Raw genomic sequence first — 11,121 nt, 5'->3', positions numbered from 1 at the left:
CTGATGGAATAGTCAATACCGGCGCCGTTGTTAATCTATGCTTTAGTTCTTGAAAACTCCTTTCACATTTGTCTGTCCATTCAAACATTGTTTCCTTTTTCAACAAATGTGTTAAAGGTGTTGCTATTGCCGAGAATCCTTCCACGAAACGTCGGTAATATCCTGCCAACCCCAGAAAGCTTCGGACCTCCGTTACCGTCGTTGGTCTTGGCCACTTTATTACAGCTTCAATCTTTGCTGGATCTACAGAGATTCCTTCCCCAAAGATCACGTGTCCAAGAAATGCTACTCGATGGAGCCAGAACTCGCACTTACTAAACTTAGCGTATAATGCGTTTTCCCTTAAGGTCTGTAAAACTTTACTCAAATGGAACTCGTGCTCTTCCGAGCTCTTCGAGTACACCAATATATCGTCTATAAAGACTATAACAAACTGATCCAAGAACTCCTTAAATACCCTATTCATAAAGTCCATAATGGCAGCAAGGGCGTTTGTCAATCCGAACGGCATTACTGTAAATTCATAGTGTCCATATCTCATCCTGAATGCCGTTTTCGGTATGTCCTCTTTCCTAATCCTCAACTGATGATATCCCGTCCTCAAATCAATCTTAGAAAATACCGAAGCCCTTTGTAACTGATCAAACAAATCATCTATCCTTGGCAGGGGATATTTATTCTTGATCGTCACTTGATTTAACTGCCAGTAATCAATACATAACCTTAATGACCCATCCTTCTTCCTCACAAATAAGACTGGCGCTCCCCATGAAGACGCACTTGGACGAATGAAACCCTTGTCCAATAATTCTTGCATTTGCACCTTTAACTCTTTTAATTCTGACAACGACATTCTATAAGGTACCTTCGAGATTGGCTCAGTCCTAGGGGCCAACTCGATTACAAACTCCACTTCCCTTTCAGGTGGCAATCCGGGCAATTCCTTAGGAAAGACATCGGGAAAATCGCACACCACGACTATATCCTCTAGCCTCGGCTCCTCAACCGTCGAATCAACTACAGCCGCTAGAAATCCTTGACACCCTTCATTCAACAACTTAGTCATTTCCAGCAATGAAATCCAAGGGATCGAGATTCCTCCTCGATTTCCCACAACTTCGAATTTCAGATGTTTAACCGGATTAAATTGGATCACCCTGCTACTACAATCCATAACAGCCTTCTGTTTAACTAACTAATCCATACCCACGATCACATCGAAGTCATACATGGCTAAAACCGCTAGATCTATCCTTTCTTCCCTATCACCAATCACAATCTTACAATTCGGGCACCCTAATGAGACTAGCACGTTATCATTCAATGGAGTGGTGACACACAACACAACGTCAAGCAATTGTGGCTCCATACCAGTCAATTTAACAAACTATTCTGATATAAACGAATGTGACGCCCCAGGGTCAAACAAAGCATATGCAGCATGATCGCATAGAGAAACCGTACCTGTGACCACCCTTGGCGCGTTCTCAATCTCTCTCCTTGCCATGGCGTACACCCGTCCTTGGACCGGTGGCCTATTATGATTAGCCGACGGGGCAGCTCCAATTTGGTTCCCATTCCGGGGTGGCAGCAACGCAGGCGACCTATTATGCCTGATGTTAGGGCAAGTCCTTATCTGATGGCCAAACCCGCCACATTCAAAACAGGCTCCGCCCCTGTTCGGACAAGGTCCATTTCCATGTCTTTCCCTACACATCCGACATGGATCATTCTGGAAATGGTTCGGTTTCCCGATATTCCTTCTAACAGGAGGGACGAAACGTCGATTACTCGCCATTGGCCTCTTCCCGAAGTGGCGATTGTCCCTACCCGGTAGGGGTGAGCGCGGTTCCAGAGTAGAACCGGGAACCGGACCCGGTGGGTCCGGTTCGGTTCCAGGTTCTATGGACAGAGGGTCCGGTTCTCGGTTCCCCATTTTTAGGAACCGGAACTTGGAACCGGAACCGGAACTGGAACTGGATCGGAACCGGGAACCGGAACCGGAACCAAGAACCGGGACTAGGAACCGGATCCCTAAAAATTAAAATATAAACTACACATTTGGTATTTAGAAACCCTAATTCACCTTGTCCCTCCATCTTGTCCCTCCTGCTTCCACTTCCGCCTCGCTCCCGCTTTCGCTTCTGCCTTGCTCCTCGCTCGGTCGCTCCTGCTTCCACTTCCGCCTCCATCGGCCAGCTGGGTGTCCAAAGCTCTGCGCGCGCGCGTGCCCAAGATTCGGCTCCGCCATTGCTCCCGTCGGGCACCGCCGGCCCTCTTGAAATCCCCCGCCGGCTTCGCGGGTCGGAGTTTTGAATCAATCTGCGGACACCCTTTTGCGCGTGCGCTCTTCCTCCCTCGCTCGCGTCCTCCATTGTGCTCGCTCTGTGCGATTGGGTGGGTTCTTTCGTTCGTTGGGGGCTTTCTGCTCTGTTTCTTGCTTGGAATTTTCCCGGGCTTTCCGATCTCTTGTGCTGGACTTTGATTAGAAGGTTTCGAAGTGAGTAGCTTTCTGAGTGGTGTGTGTGTGTGTGGCAATGGGTGCTTCTTGGCACGGGCGAGTAACTTTAATTTGATGTTTTCTGTAGTAGAGACGGAGCACCGCCATTGGATGATTCAAAATTTAGGGTTTCTGATTCTTGCGGCCGGGTGGCGTGGCTTGATTTGAAGTGGCCGAATGTGCCGGAACCTGCTTCGCTCGCGAGGTTTTTCTGTCTTTTGTTGAAGATATGAGACTTGGTTTTGCTCTGTGTTGTTCCTGGGTTGGTCGATTCTGTTTTCTTTGGAAACTTAAGTATCACTTGTGAGTTTGTTATTGGGAAAACTACTCGTCGTGGTTCATCAAAGTTTATGGATAAGGAAGTAGCTTTCACAGGAATATTGAGTAATAAAGCTGAAGAAATCCCTGGTATTTAAAATCTATTAACGATTCAATCTGTCTCGAAACGATTCTTTGCCATAGTTTATTCAAATTGGAACTGTCATACGAGCGATTATGCTTTGCTGGCAAATTTTTTCAATTGGAATAGAGTAAGGATACGGTACTGTGATGGGGCTTCTTTCAATGGAGCAGGCCAGGATGAGGTTGGTTGGAAGAATCTAAGCTTTTGTATTCTCTATTGTTACGTAGAAATGATTACTGTTGTGGTCTTAGTATACAATCATAAGAGTCTACATCATAGGCCAGCCAAATATTTAAATGATTCATGAAACACACCTGCTTCTGTGTGGCACACGGGCACATTCCCTGATAATGGTACTTTCAATCATCCTTATTGCTGTTTTGTCTTTGGCAGCAGCACCCTCAATGTGAAAAAGTTTCCCGGTTTTGGTGATTGTATTTATGGGGGTGTGAAAAATTTGCAATCGAGATCGTCTTTATCTTGGTCACCTTTCTCTTATTTTCCAATTGGTAACTTTAACGAGCGCTTGAATTTTCTAATTTTCAATCAAACTTTTGGCTGTTGCATTTTCTTGGGGATGATTTTTCTGATACTCAGCTCATTTGGTTTATGTCCTTGCCTTATGCTAACTGCAGTGGAGAAGTGCGTTCCGGAAATGCTCTAATGTGCATTGTCACAGATCCGTGATTTTGTTGATTGTATGTTTGATCACCGAACCATTGGAAAAATGTGACTTTTCTATAATTTGTCTTTTGTATTCTTTTTTATGAATGTTCATTTTCGTTTTGATTAACTAAAAATAAAATAATAAAAAAAGAACCTATTGGAACCTGGAACCGACCCTGGAACCTGTGACAGGGTAGGTTCCAGGTTCCAGGTTCCTCATTTTGAGGAACCTATACCCGAGGGTAGGTTCCAGGTTCCAGGCGGAACCTACCCGGAACCTGGAACCGCTCACCCCTACTACCCGGGGTAAATCTTGACCCAGAAGCGGCAGCCTTATCCGCTAAGTCACGTTCGATTGCTTGGGCCCGATCATAGATCTCGTTATAATCCCTCAAATTCAGCGAAATCATTTGGCTGTGAAGGTCCGACTTCAAAGTGTCTCAGAACCTTTGAGCCCTATCCAACGGGTCCTCCACCATCCTTGAGGCAAACTTAGATAACCGAGCAAATTCAGCCTCATACTGATCCACTGTCCTCTGTCCCTGACAAAGCCTCATAAACTTAGCTAACTTCTGTTCCCAGGCACTCTCAGAAAAGTACTTACCATTAAAGACTTCCACAAACATCGCCCAAGTCTGGGCGACACCAACAGGGAACACCCTTCCTCTGGTGGCTTTCCACCAATCACTTGCATTTCCTTGGAGCTGGTACACCGCCAAGGTCACTTTCTCTTCCTCGGTGCACCCTAATACCTCAAAGGCCTTTTCTATCTCCTCCACCCAAAGCGATGAAACCTCAAGGTCGCCCTTACCATCAAACTTAGGGGGCTTTAATTTCAAAAACTGCTCAACTAGCTGATGCATCTGCCTATTCACATTCACTTGTCCTTGCCCTTGATTCCCGCGGCGGCCACAGCGGCCTCAGCAGCATGGACAATAGTGGCAGCTCGTTCCTGAGTCTGCTGTCCTATCAGATTACCAATCTCTTCTAGGGTCCTCATGACCACACCCATTCTCGGATCTCCCGCAGGTTGGGCTTGCGAACTTGATTGGCCTCTTACTCCTCTACCTCTCGAACTCATCCTCACTGTTTTCTATCACTCACTTGCTTGCTATAATTCCACTCAGGAATTGGAAACCTAGGCCAACTATACCAATCTAGTCCTAGGCAACGAATTAACACAATAATTCAATCAGCAGGTAATTAATCACAACAGCATAAGGCCACAATCAATAAGGTCTGTGCACTTACCTCAGGTCCAGACGCACCTGCATGCCAATCGTTATAGCACTCAATTCACTCAGCAATCACAACAAACAGTCTGGAGGCACGCGTAGCTTGCTGCACACCTATGACTCGCTAAGGTCTCCCTAGTCAAATACCCCAAAAGTCATCGCTCCTTATCACTCCAAACTTCGACTAACTTGGATCAAGCTAACCTTGCTCTGATACCAAATCAACGCGGGATGTCACGCCCCGAACCCTATCGAGCTCGCGACATACCTCTTTGGTCAAATATCGCGACGTCCCAGGATGTCGCCGACCTTACACTACCAGAGATAAAGCGCTAGCGGAAGCAACAAACACCCAGACAATACTTAGAAAGGGATAATAGGGAGAATATATATTCATTACCAAGTCAAACTTATACAATTCACACCACTTACAATACACATAATATACACGCACACCGGGCTTCTAAAGTTTACACCACCGATATCAAAAAGGACCAGTAGTCTGGGTATATTCTAACTCCAAAAATGGGACACTTCAAAAAGGGTTTACCCTACCCCTAAACTAACCCCTACGCCCTTTAGACGGTGTCCACTCCGAGTCGGTCTCCCTGGAACCCGAATCTGATTCCCCCTGAGCCACCTGCTCCTCTGAAGACTCAGAATCCGCCTTGATCTCAATCAGGTTGTCTTCATCCCCCGACTCTAACGGAACCTCAATTCGTTCCTCTTCTTCAGACTCCTCTTCCGATTCTTCTTTTGGCTCTTCTTCTGGTTCCTCCTCAAGCTCTTCTTCGGGCTCTTTTTCTTCGGGTTCCTCCTCTGGCACTGCACCTAAATCCACACCCATCGGGTCGAACCCTGCTTGTGACTCTTCCTGCTCCAGATCAGGCTCAGCCACTGTGGGTTCGGGTGCTGCAGGCACATGCTGATGTCCTGACTGTGCGAGGCTAGTGTCAAGGCTAGTCATCTCCCCATCAGGAGGAGGTATAGCCGACGGATCCCAATCTCCCACTCCGTCAAAAGGGACATCAAAACCTCGAACAGGACCGAACTCGTCCATACCATCCCGGAAACACCAGGCGGTATAAGTGTGGGCTTGCCAAAGGGGTTGGTCTATATCTACCCAGACTACGGTGGTATACTTGATCCAAGCCATATTATCATCTATCGGGTACTCTACCACGGCATGATCGGTGTGCATCGGTATGCCAAAACGCTGAGGCGGTGGCGGTGGAAGATTCATGGTTCAGGCCGGGGTTCTGAAATGGTTTGGTTAACAACCATGAGACACGTTTCAGAAAGTAAACACCCTAAACCCCACCTAGGCTAACACGTACCTCCAGACAAGACCAAACACAATATCACTCATTAAACACACAACATGCACTCAATTGCACTTACCTGGGCTCTTAATACTCACAATCTGCATGTTAGTCTCAGTTCCACAAATCTTAACCACATTCACATTTCAAATTAATTTCATGCCCAAAAACAAAGTCGAACATATGTCATTTCCAAACTCCGCCTTTTACACACACTCGTTCACGCACCCCACACTATTTTCATTAAACTTGCCTACAACCCGCGTAATTACGCCTCAGGTCCACTTTCAATCCACGGTTCACGTACGATCGTCTCAAATTCACAATACTCCTTAGCCCGCGTTACAGTACACGCCTCAGGCTATGTCTCTTGCCCGCGTTACAATACACGCCTCAGGCTCAACATCCTCCACCTACGGCACAACCCGCATAAACGAACATGCCTCAAGTTGGCGGTCTTCCGGTAATACCGAGCATCGTTCCGCGTTAAAGTACACGCCTCAGGACGGCTCAATTCCCCGCGTTACATTACACGCCTCAGGGACTTTCGTGACCACACACACGACATATCACATAAATTTTTCACCCATTCACACGCTCGAACATCATACGAACATGCTCAATTGACACACAAACATGCCCAATTTCCAACCAATCCAATTCAGCCCATGCTGATATAAACGGGTCCACATTTCAACCAATTATTCCATAATCCGACGAGCATGCAAGGTCGCCACTAGACCCACAATCACAGCCACTAATATGAGCATAAAATCAACATATTCATGTCTATTTCAAGCCACAATAATCACACAAACCAGCCACGACACCACACATCAAACCGACACGTTTAGTCCCCAAATCGAACCATACACTCATCATTTCACACCACGATTTCCAGCATGTAAATCCACCATGGTCAGCCCCGAAACCATCACAATTTCACCCACAAATCAGCCAAGATCAACCCCCAACTCAGCCTACCAAAATAACCCCTAAACAGCCACTAATTAACCCCTAAACAGCCACTAATAAACCCGAATCAGCCCCTAATCAAGTCCGTTAGTACCTGTAGTCCTAGGAAGGGTTTAGAATGCCACTCACTTGGAGTCCTAGGCAAGCTCGGCAAGAAGGGGGGGCGGCAAGCCGGCGGTCTCACGGCGAACGGGCAGCGACGGCGGCGGCTGAACGGCGGACGGTGACCGAACAAGCGGCGACCAGCCTTGCTCGGCCACACGTGCAAGGCCAAAAGAAAAGGAAGAGGACTGGTTGAGAGAGAGAGAGTGTGTGTGTGTGAGACGGTGAGGTGGTGGTGGCGAGGCCGCGGCATCGGGAACGACCGAGCGGCGGCTATCCGGCATGGCGGTTGAACGACGGCGACGGCTGGCTTGGCCGGTCGGCCACGGTCAAGGGAGGAAGGAGAGGGGGCTCGGCCGAGAGGGAGTGAGAGGGAGAGGGTAGGCGTGAGGGAGAAAATGAGAGGGTGAGAGAGAGAAAGAGAGAGAAGAAAGGCTTAATAAACCAATAATTGGTGTCTACCCCCCTAGGAAAATGACCATCTTACCCTCCTCTCTACTTTCCAATCAACGGCCATGATTCAATCTTATCTTAAGATCAACGGCCAAGATTAACTCTCACCAAAAATATCAAAGGGCAAAATTGGAATTTCACAAAAAGTCCAAGGGCAAAATTGTCCAAATTTTTTTATCTCTAAAGTTGGTGTGAAATGACCAAAATGCCCTTCTCACAATATACTTGGCCTTAACAAAGTCTCAGGGGCAAAACGGTCATGTTTCCATTTCTTGCCAAAATTCAAATTTTCTGAAGAATCCGGACAATTCTCAGGCTGACCAAGCTAATAACAACGTTGTCCAATTATCCTGTCGTGACTTTCGAAATTTCCAATGCCCAAACTTGGTCTCTGATTAACGACTAAATTTAAATAACGTAACTTGAGCGTATCTCAAACTAACGGGTGGCTTTTGAGAAATTCGCGTATTCGACCCGTGGTTGATACTGAATCAAGCCACGTTTAAGTTCACTCGGATCGTGACGACCTTGGTTGTCATGTAATCGCGAGGATCGATCGCTAGTTCCGACAGGCGATATCGTTTGGCATAGGTTTAGAGTCATTCGTCAACTCATCTCGTGGTCAAGCGGAATCACCCGCGATCCACTCGCATGACAGCGGGAAATTGATCCCTAACTATCCTTGGATCGGCCTACATTGGCTCAAAATGTCACCTCGACAATTTTTATGGTCAAAAGTCGGTTCACGATCGAGTTTCTTTGGTCGCAAGAATTTTAAATCCCTAATTAGCCATTCCCTAACGGTTAGTATCCCAGGAGTGATCAGTTCCGGGTGAGATCTAACTACAAGTACGTCCATAAAATCATCCATTTCATAAATCCCAAAGTGGGTCGAATTTCAGAATGTCACACCATTTCTCATATCTTGTGCCACCCTCCTTACCCACAGAGTGAAATCTTTGCTATTGTAACGTTGCCGCAACATATATTAGAGATATATTAAAAAAAAGTCACGTAATAATTTTCTTTCATAGAAAATGAGCAAAACTCAAAAGAAGTCAATTGTATTATTAAATTATGTTTTGAGCTTGAACCAGGAATCTTAAGAAATTTGCTTTCCAATAATCATGCTGTCTTACTGTTCAAGTCGGGTATCAAGGAAACCAGTTCCGATCCAAACTGTTGACACCCCTAGTAATGACTATTCCTAAAATGTCATTCATCAATTTTATTGGTCGCTGTTGTTTCAACTATTGTAATGCTCCAAAACCCAATCAGCTTTCGCTGCTCTCTCCTACTCAAGGGATCTCGACCTCACTAAGCCACCCTGCAGACACTGTCGGTGAGCTTGCCTCAATACCCTGTGGACCCATCATCAACTGAGCAAGTAAGTCACCACCTATCTAAGAGATCGGAAATACTGATAAAAGTAAAAGACACAGGTTCTATCAGATGATGCATATCATATAACTAATCCTATCGATATATACATATGGGCGCACGAGTAGGACTCTAGAGTTGGCCCGTTTATGTTCAAGAGGTGGCTCCAACCACTCAGCACTTTGTCCCAACAAAGTTCTAAAGGTGGCATAGAGGGCGCGTAATACTTTATTATTTGTGGTTCTTAGCTAATACTGCGACATGTATCATTGCCATGCATACGATGCAATAAAATTACCTCACTCATATAATTTTTGGCACACATGACAAGTACACATCAACATATCTGATCCTGTTCGCATATGGTATATGAGATATGGTTTCCTAAAACGGTGTGAACGACTTACAACATGAATCATCGGGATTTAACTTTCTCTTGTCTTCGTTCACGGTTTCCCCTTCAGGATCCATCTCTCTTCCCCATCTCTTATCTTCTTCTTTTTTTCTATTTCCTCTCGGTAACACTCTTTTCAATCCGAGATTCAAGCGATAGAAGTCCTCTCTTTGACCTTGAGGAAACGTAGATGCATGGACGATCACATCTTGCATGGCCAACTAGTTGTCACACAATCAAGAGCATCGTGCATGGACAACTGTCAATTTGTGCATGGATAATTTTGTATGTGTCCCTATTTCTTTCCTGTTTGCTTCATTATATAGAGACATTTATTCCATCTAACTATGGGTTTGCTAACATTTTTTTTTTTGGGTAACTGAGAATCTGCCACCATTCCCCGGGGACGAGCCCGCACAGGTAATCGGGGCGCCTATACCTCGGGGGAGAGGGTTTGCTAACATTTATAATTACTACTATCACAAACTAAAATATTATTCAAACTTTCGAAATTTAAGAAAACAATTGTATGTTAATCTACGAATCAGCATTTTTATGACATGGAAGTTTAAGATAGTTTGGATTTCATAAAAAAAAAACGTGTAGCAAGATTTAGATTAATTAAAAAGTAAAAAAAAAAAGTCAATCCAAACATGCTTGACCGATTTCATATGATATATAAATGTCACGAGAAATATTTTCTCTGTCAGCTTGGTTAAGGGCCCGTTTGGTAACGTGCCAAATAGTGAAAATTTCTGTTCTTTTGTTTTCAGAAATAGTTTGGGAACAGAAATGCGTTTGGTAAACTTTTTATTCCTGGGCACATTTTGCAAAAATTTGTGCCGAGAAATAGTTTTGGAAGAGAAACAAGAAGTAAAAAAAAATTGCTTCTTGTTTCTCGGCACAATTTTGAGAATCAGTTTTTTTTCTTCTTTTTCTTTTTTTTCTTTTCTTATTTTTGTGTTGTTCTTCCCTGGGCTGGGCCGGCCGCCGGCGACCGGCCACAGCCCAGGGCCGGCGAGGGCGTCACGGCCCTCGCCGGCGAGGGCGAGGGCTGGACCCTCGCCGCCTGGGCGAGGCGGCCTCGCCCAGATCGAGCGAGGCCGAGCCTCGCTGTCGGCCGCGACGGCGAGGTCGGCCTCGCCTAGAGACGGCGAGGCTCGGCCTCGCCCAGATCTGGGCGAGGACGAGCCTCGCCGTCTCTGGGCGAGGCCGCCTCGCCTCTGCCGGCCCTGGGCGGCGACCGGCCATGGCCAAAGAAGAAAATGGGTAAAAAAAAAATTAAACAATTCAAAATATTATTAAAATATTATTTGGGAACAGAAATTTTGTGTAGTTACCAAACGCATTTCTGTTCTTTTCTACTCTAGGAATAGAAATTTTGGACAGTTTATCAAACGCCTTCAAATACTCAGAAATTATTTCCGGGCACAGAATAAAAAAAAATCATTTCTGTTCAGAAATAGCTTCCGGGCACAGAATGGTATTCAAGCGCACCCTAAGTGGCTTTAGGCCCTTTCCACTTGTTCACCGAATCGGGCCTAATTTGATGAGAATTCCAATGAATGAAAAATTCGCTATAGGCCGAGAGTCCAAATGAACTACTTTTCTTTCCTTTTTTTAAGTGGAAGTGTGAGATTAGATCTTAGCTCAGTCCACGGGTCAATCCTCGTTTCTGACAAGAAAAGAAA

General features: G+C 45.6%; 1 long non-coding RNA gene across 1 annotated transcript; it reads left to right on the top strand.

Moving 5' to 3' along the window:
* Positions 1–2,139: 2,139 nt before the first annotated feature.
* On the top strand, positions 2,140–2,816 carry LOC130139050 (uncharacterized). Its single transcript, XR_008817302.1, has 2 exons — positions 2,140–2,500; positions 2,589–2,816. It is a non-coding gene; the product is annotated as an uncharacterized LOC130139050 (long non-coding RNA).
* The last annotated feature ends 8,305 nt before the right edge of the window (positions 2,817–11,121 follow it).

Source organism: Syzygium oleosum, unplaced genomic scaffold, assembly GCF_021117445.2.
Source record: "Syzygium oleosum isolate NSW1041296 unplaced genomic scaffold, Sole_v2.1 Sole_v2.10, whole genome shotgun sequence".
Taxonomy (NCBI): Eukaryota; Viridiplantae; Streptophyta; class Magnoliopsida; order Myrtales; family Myrtaceae; genus Syzygium; species Syzygium oleosum.
This window is presented reverse-complemented; position numbering and strand designations above follow the sequence as displayed.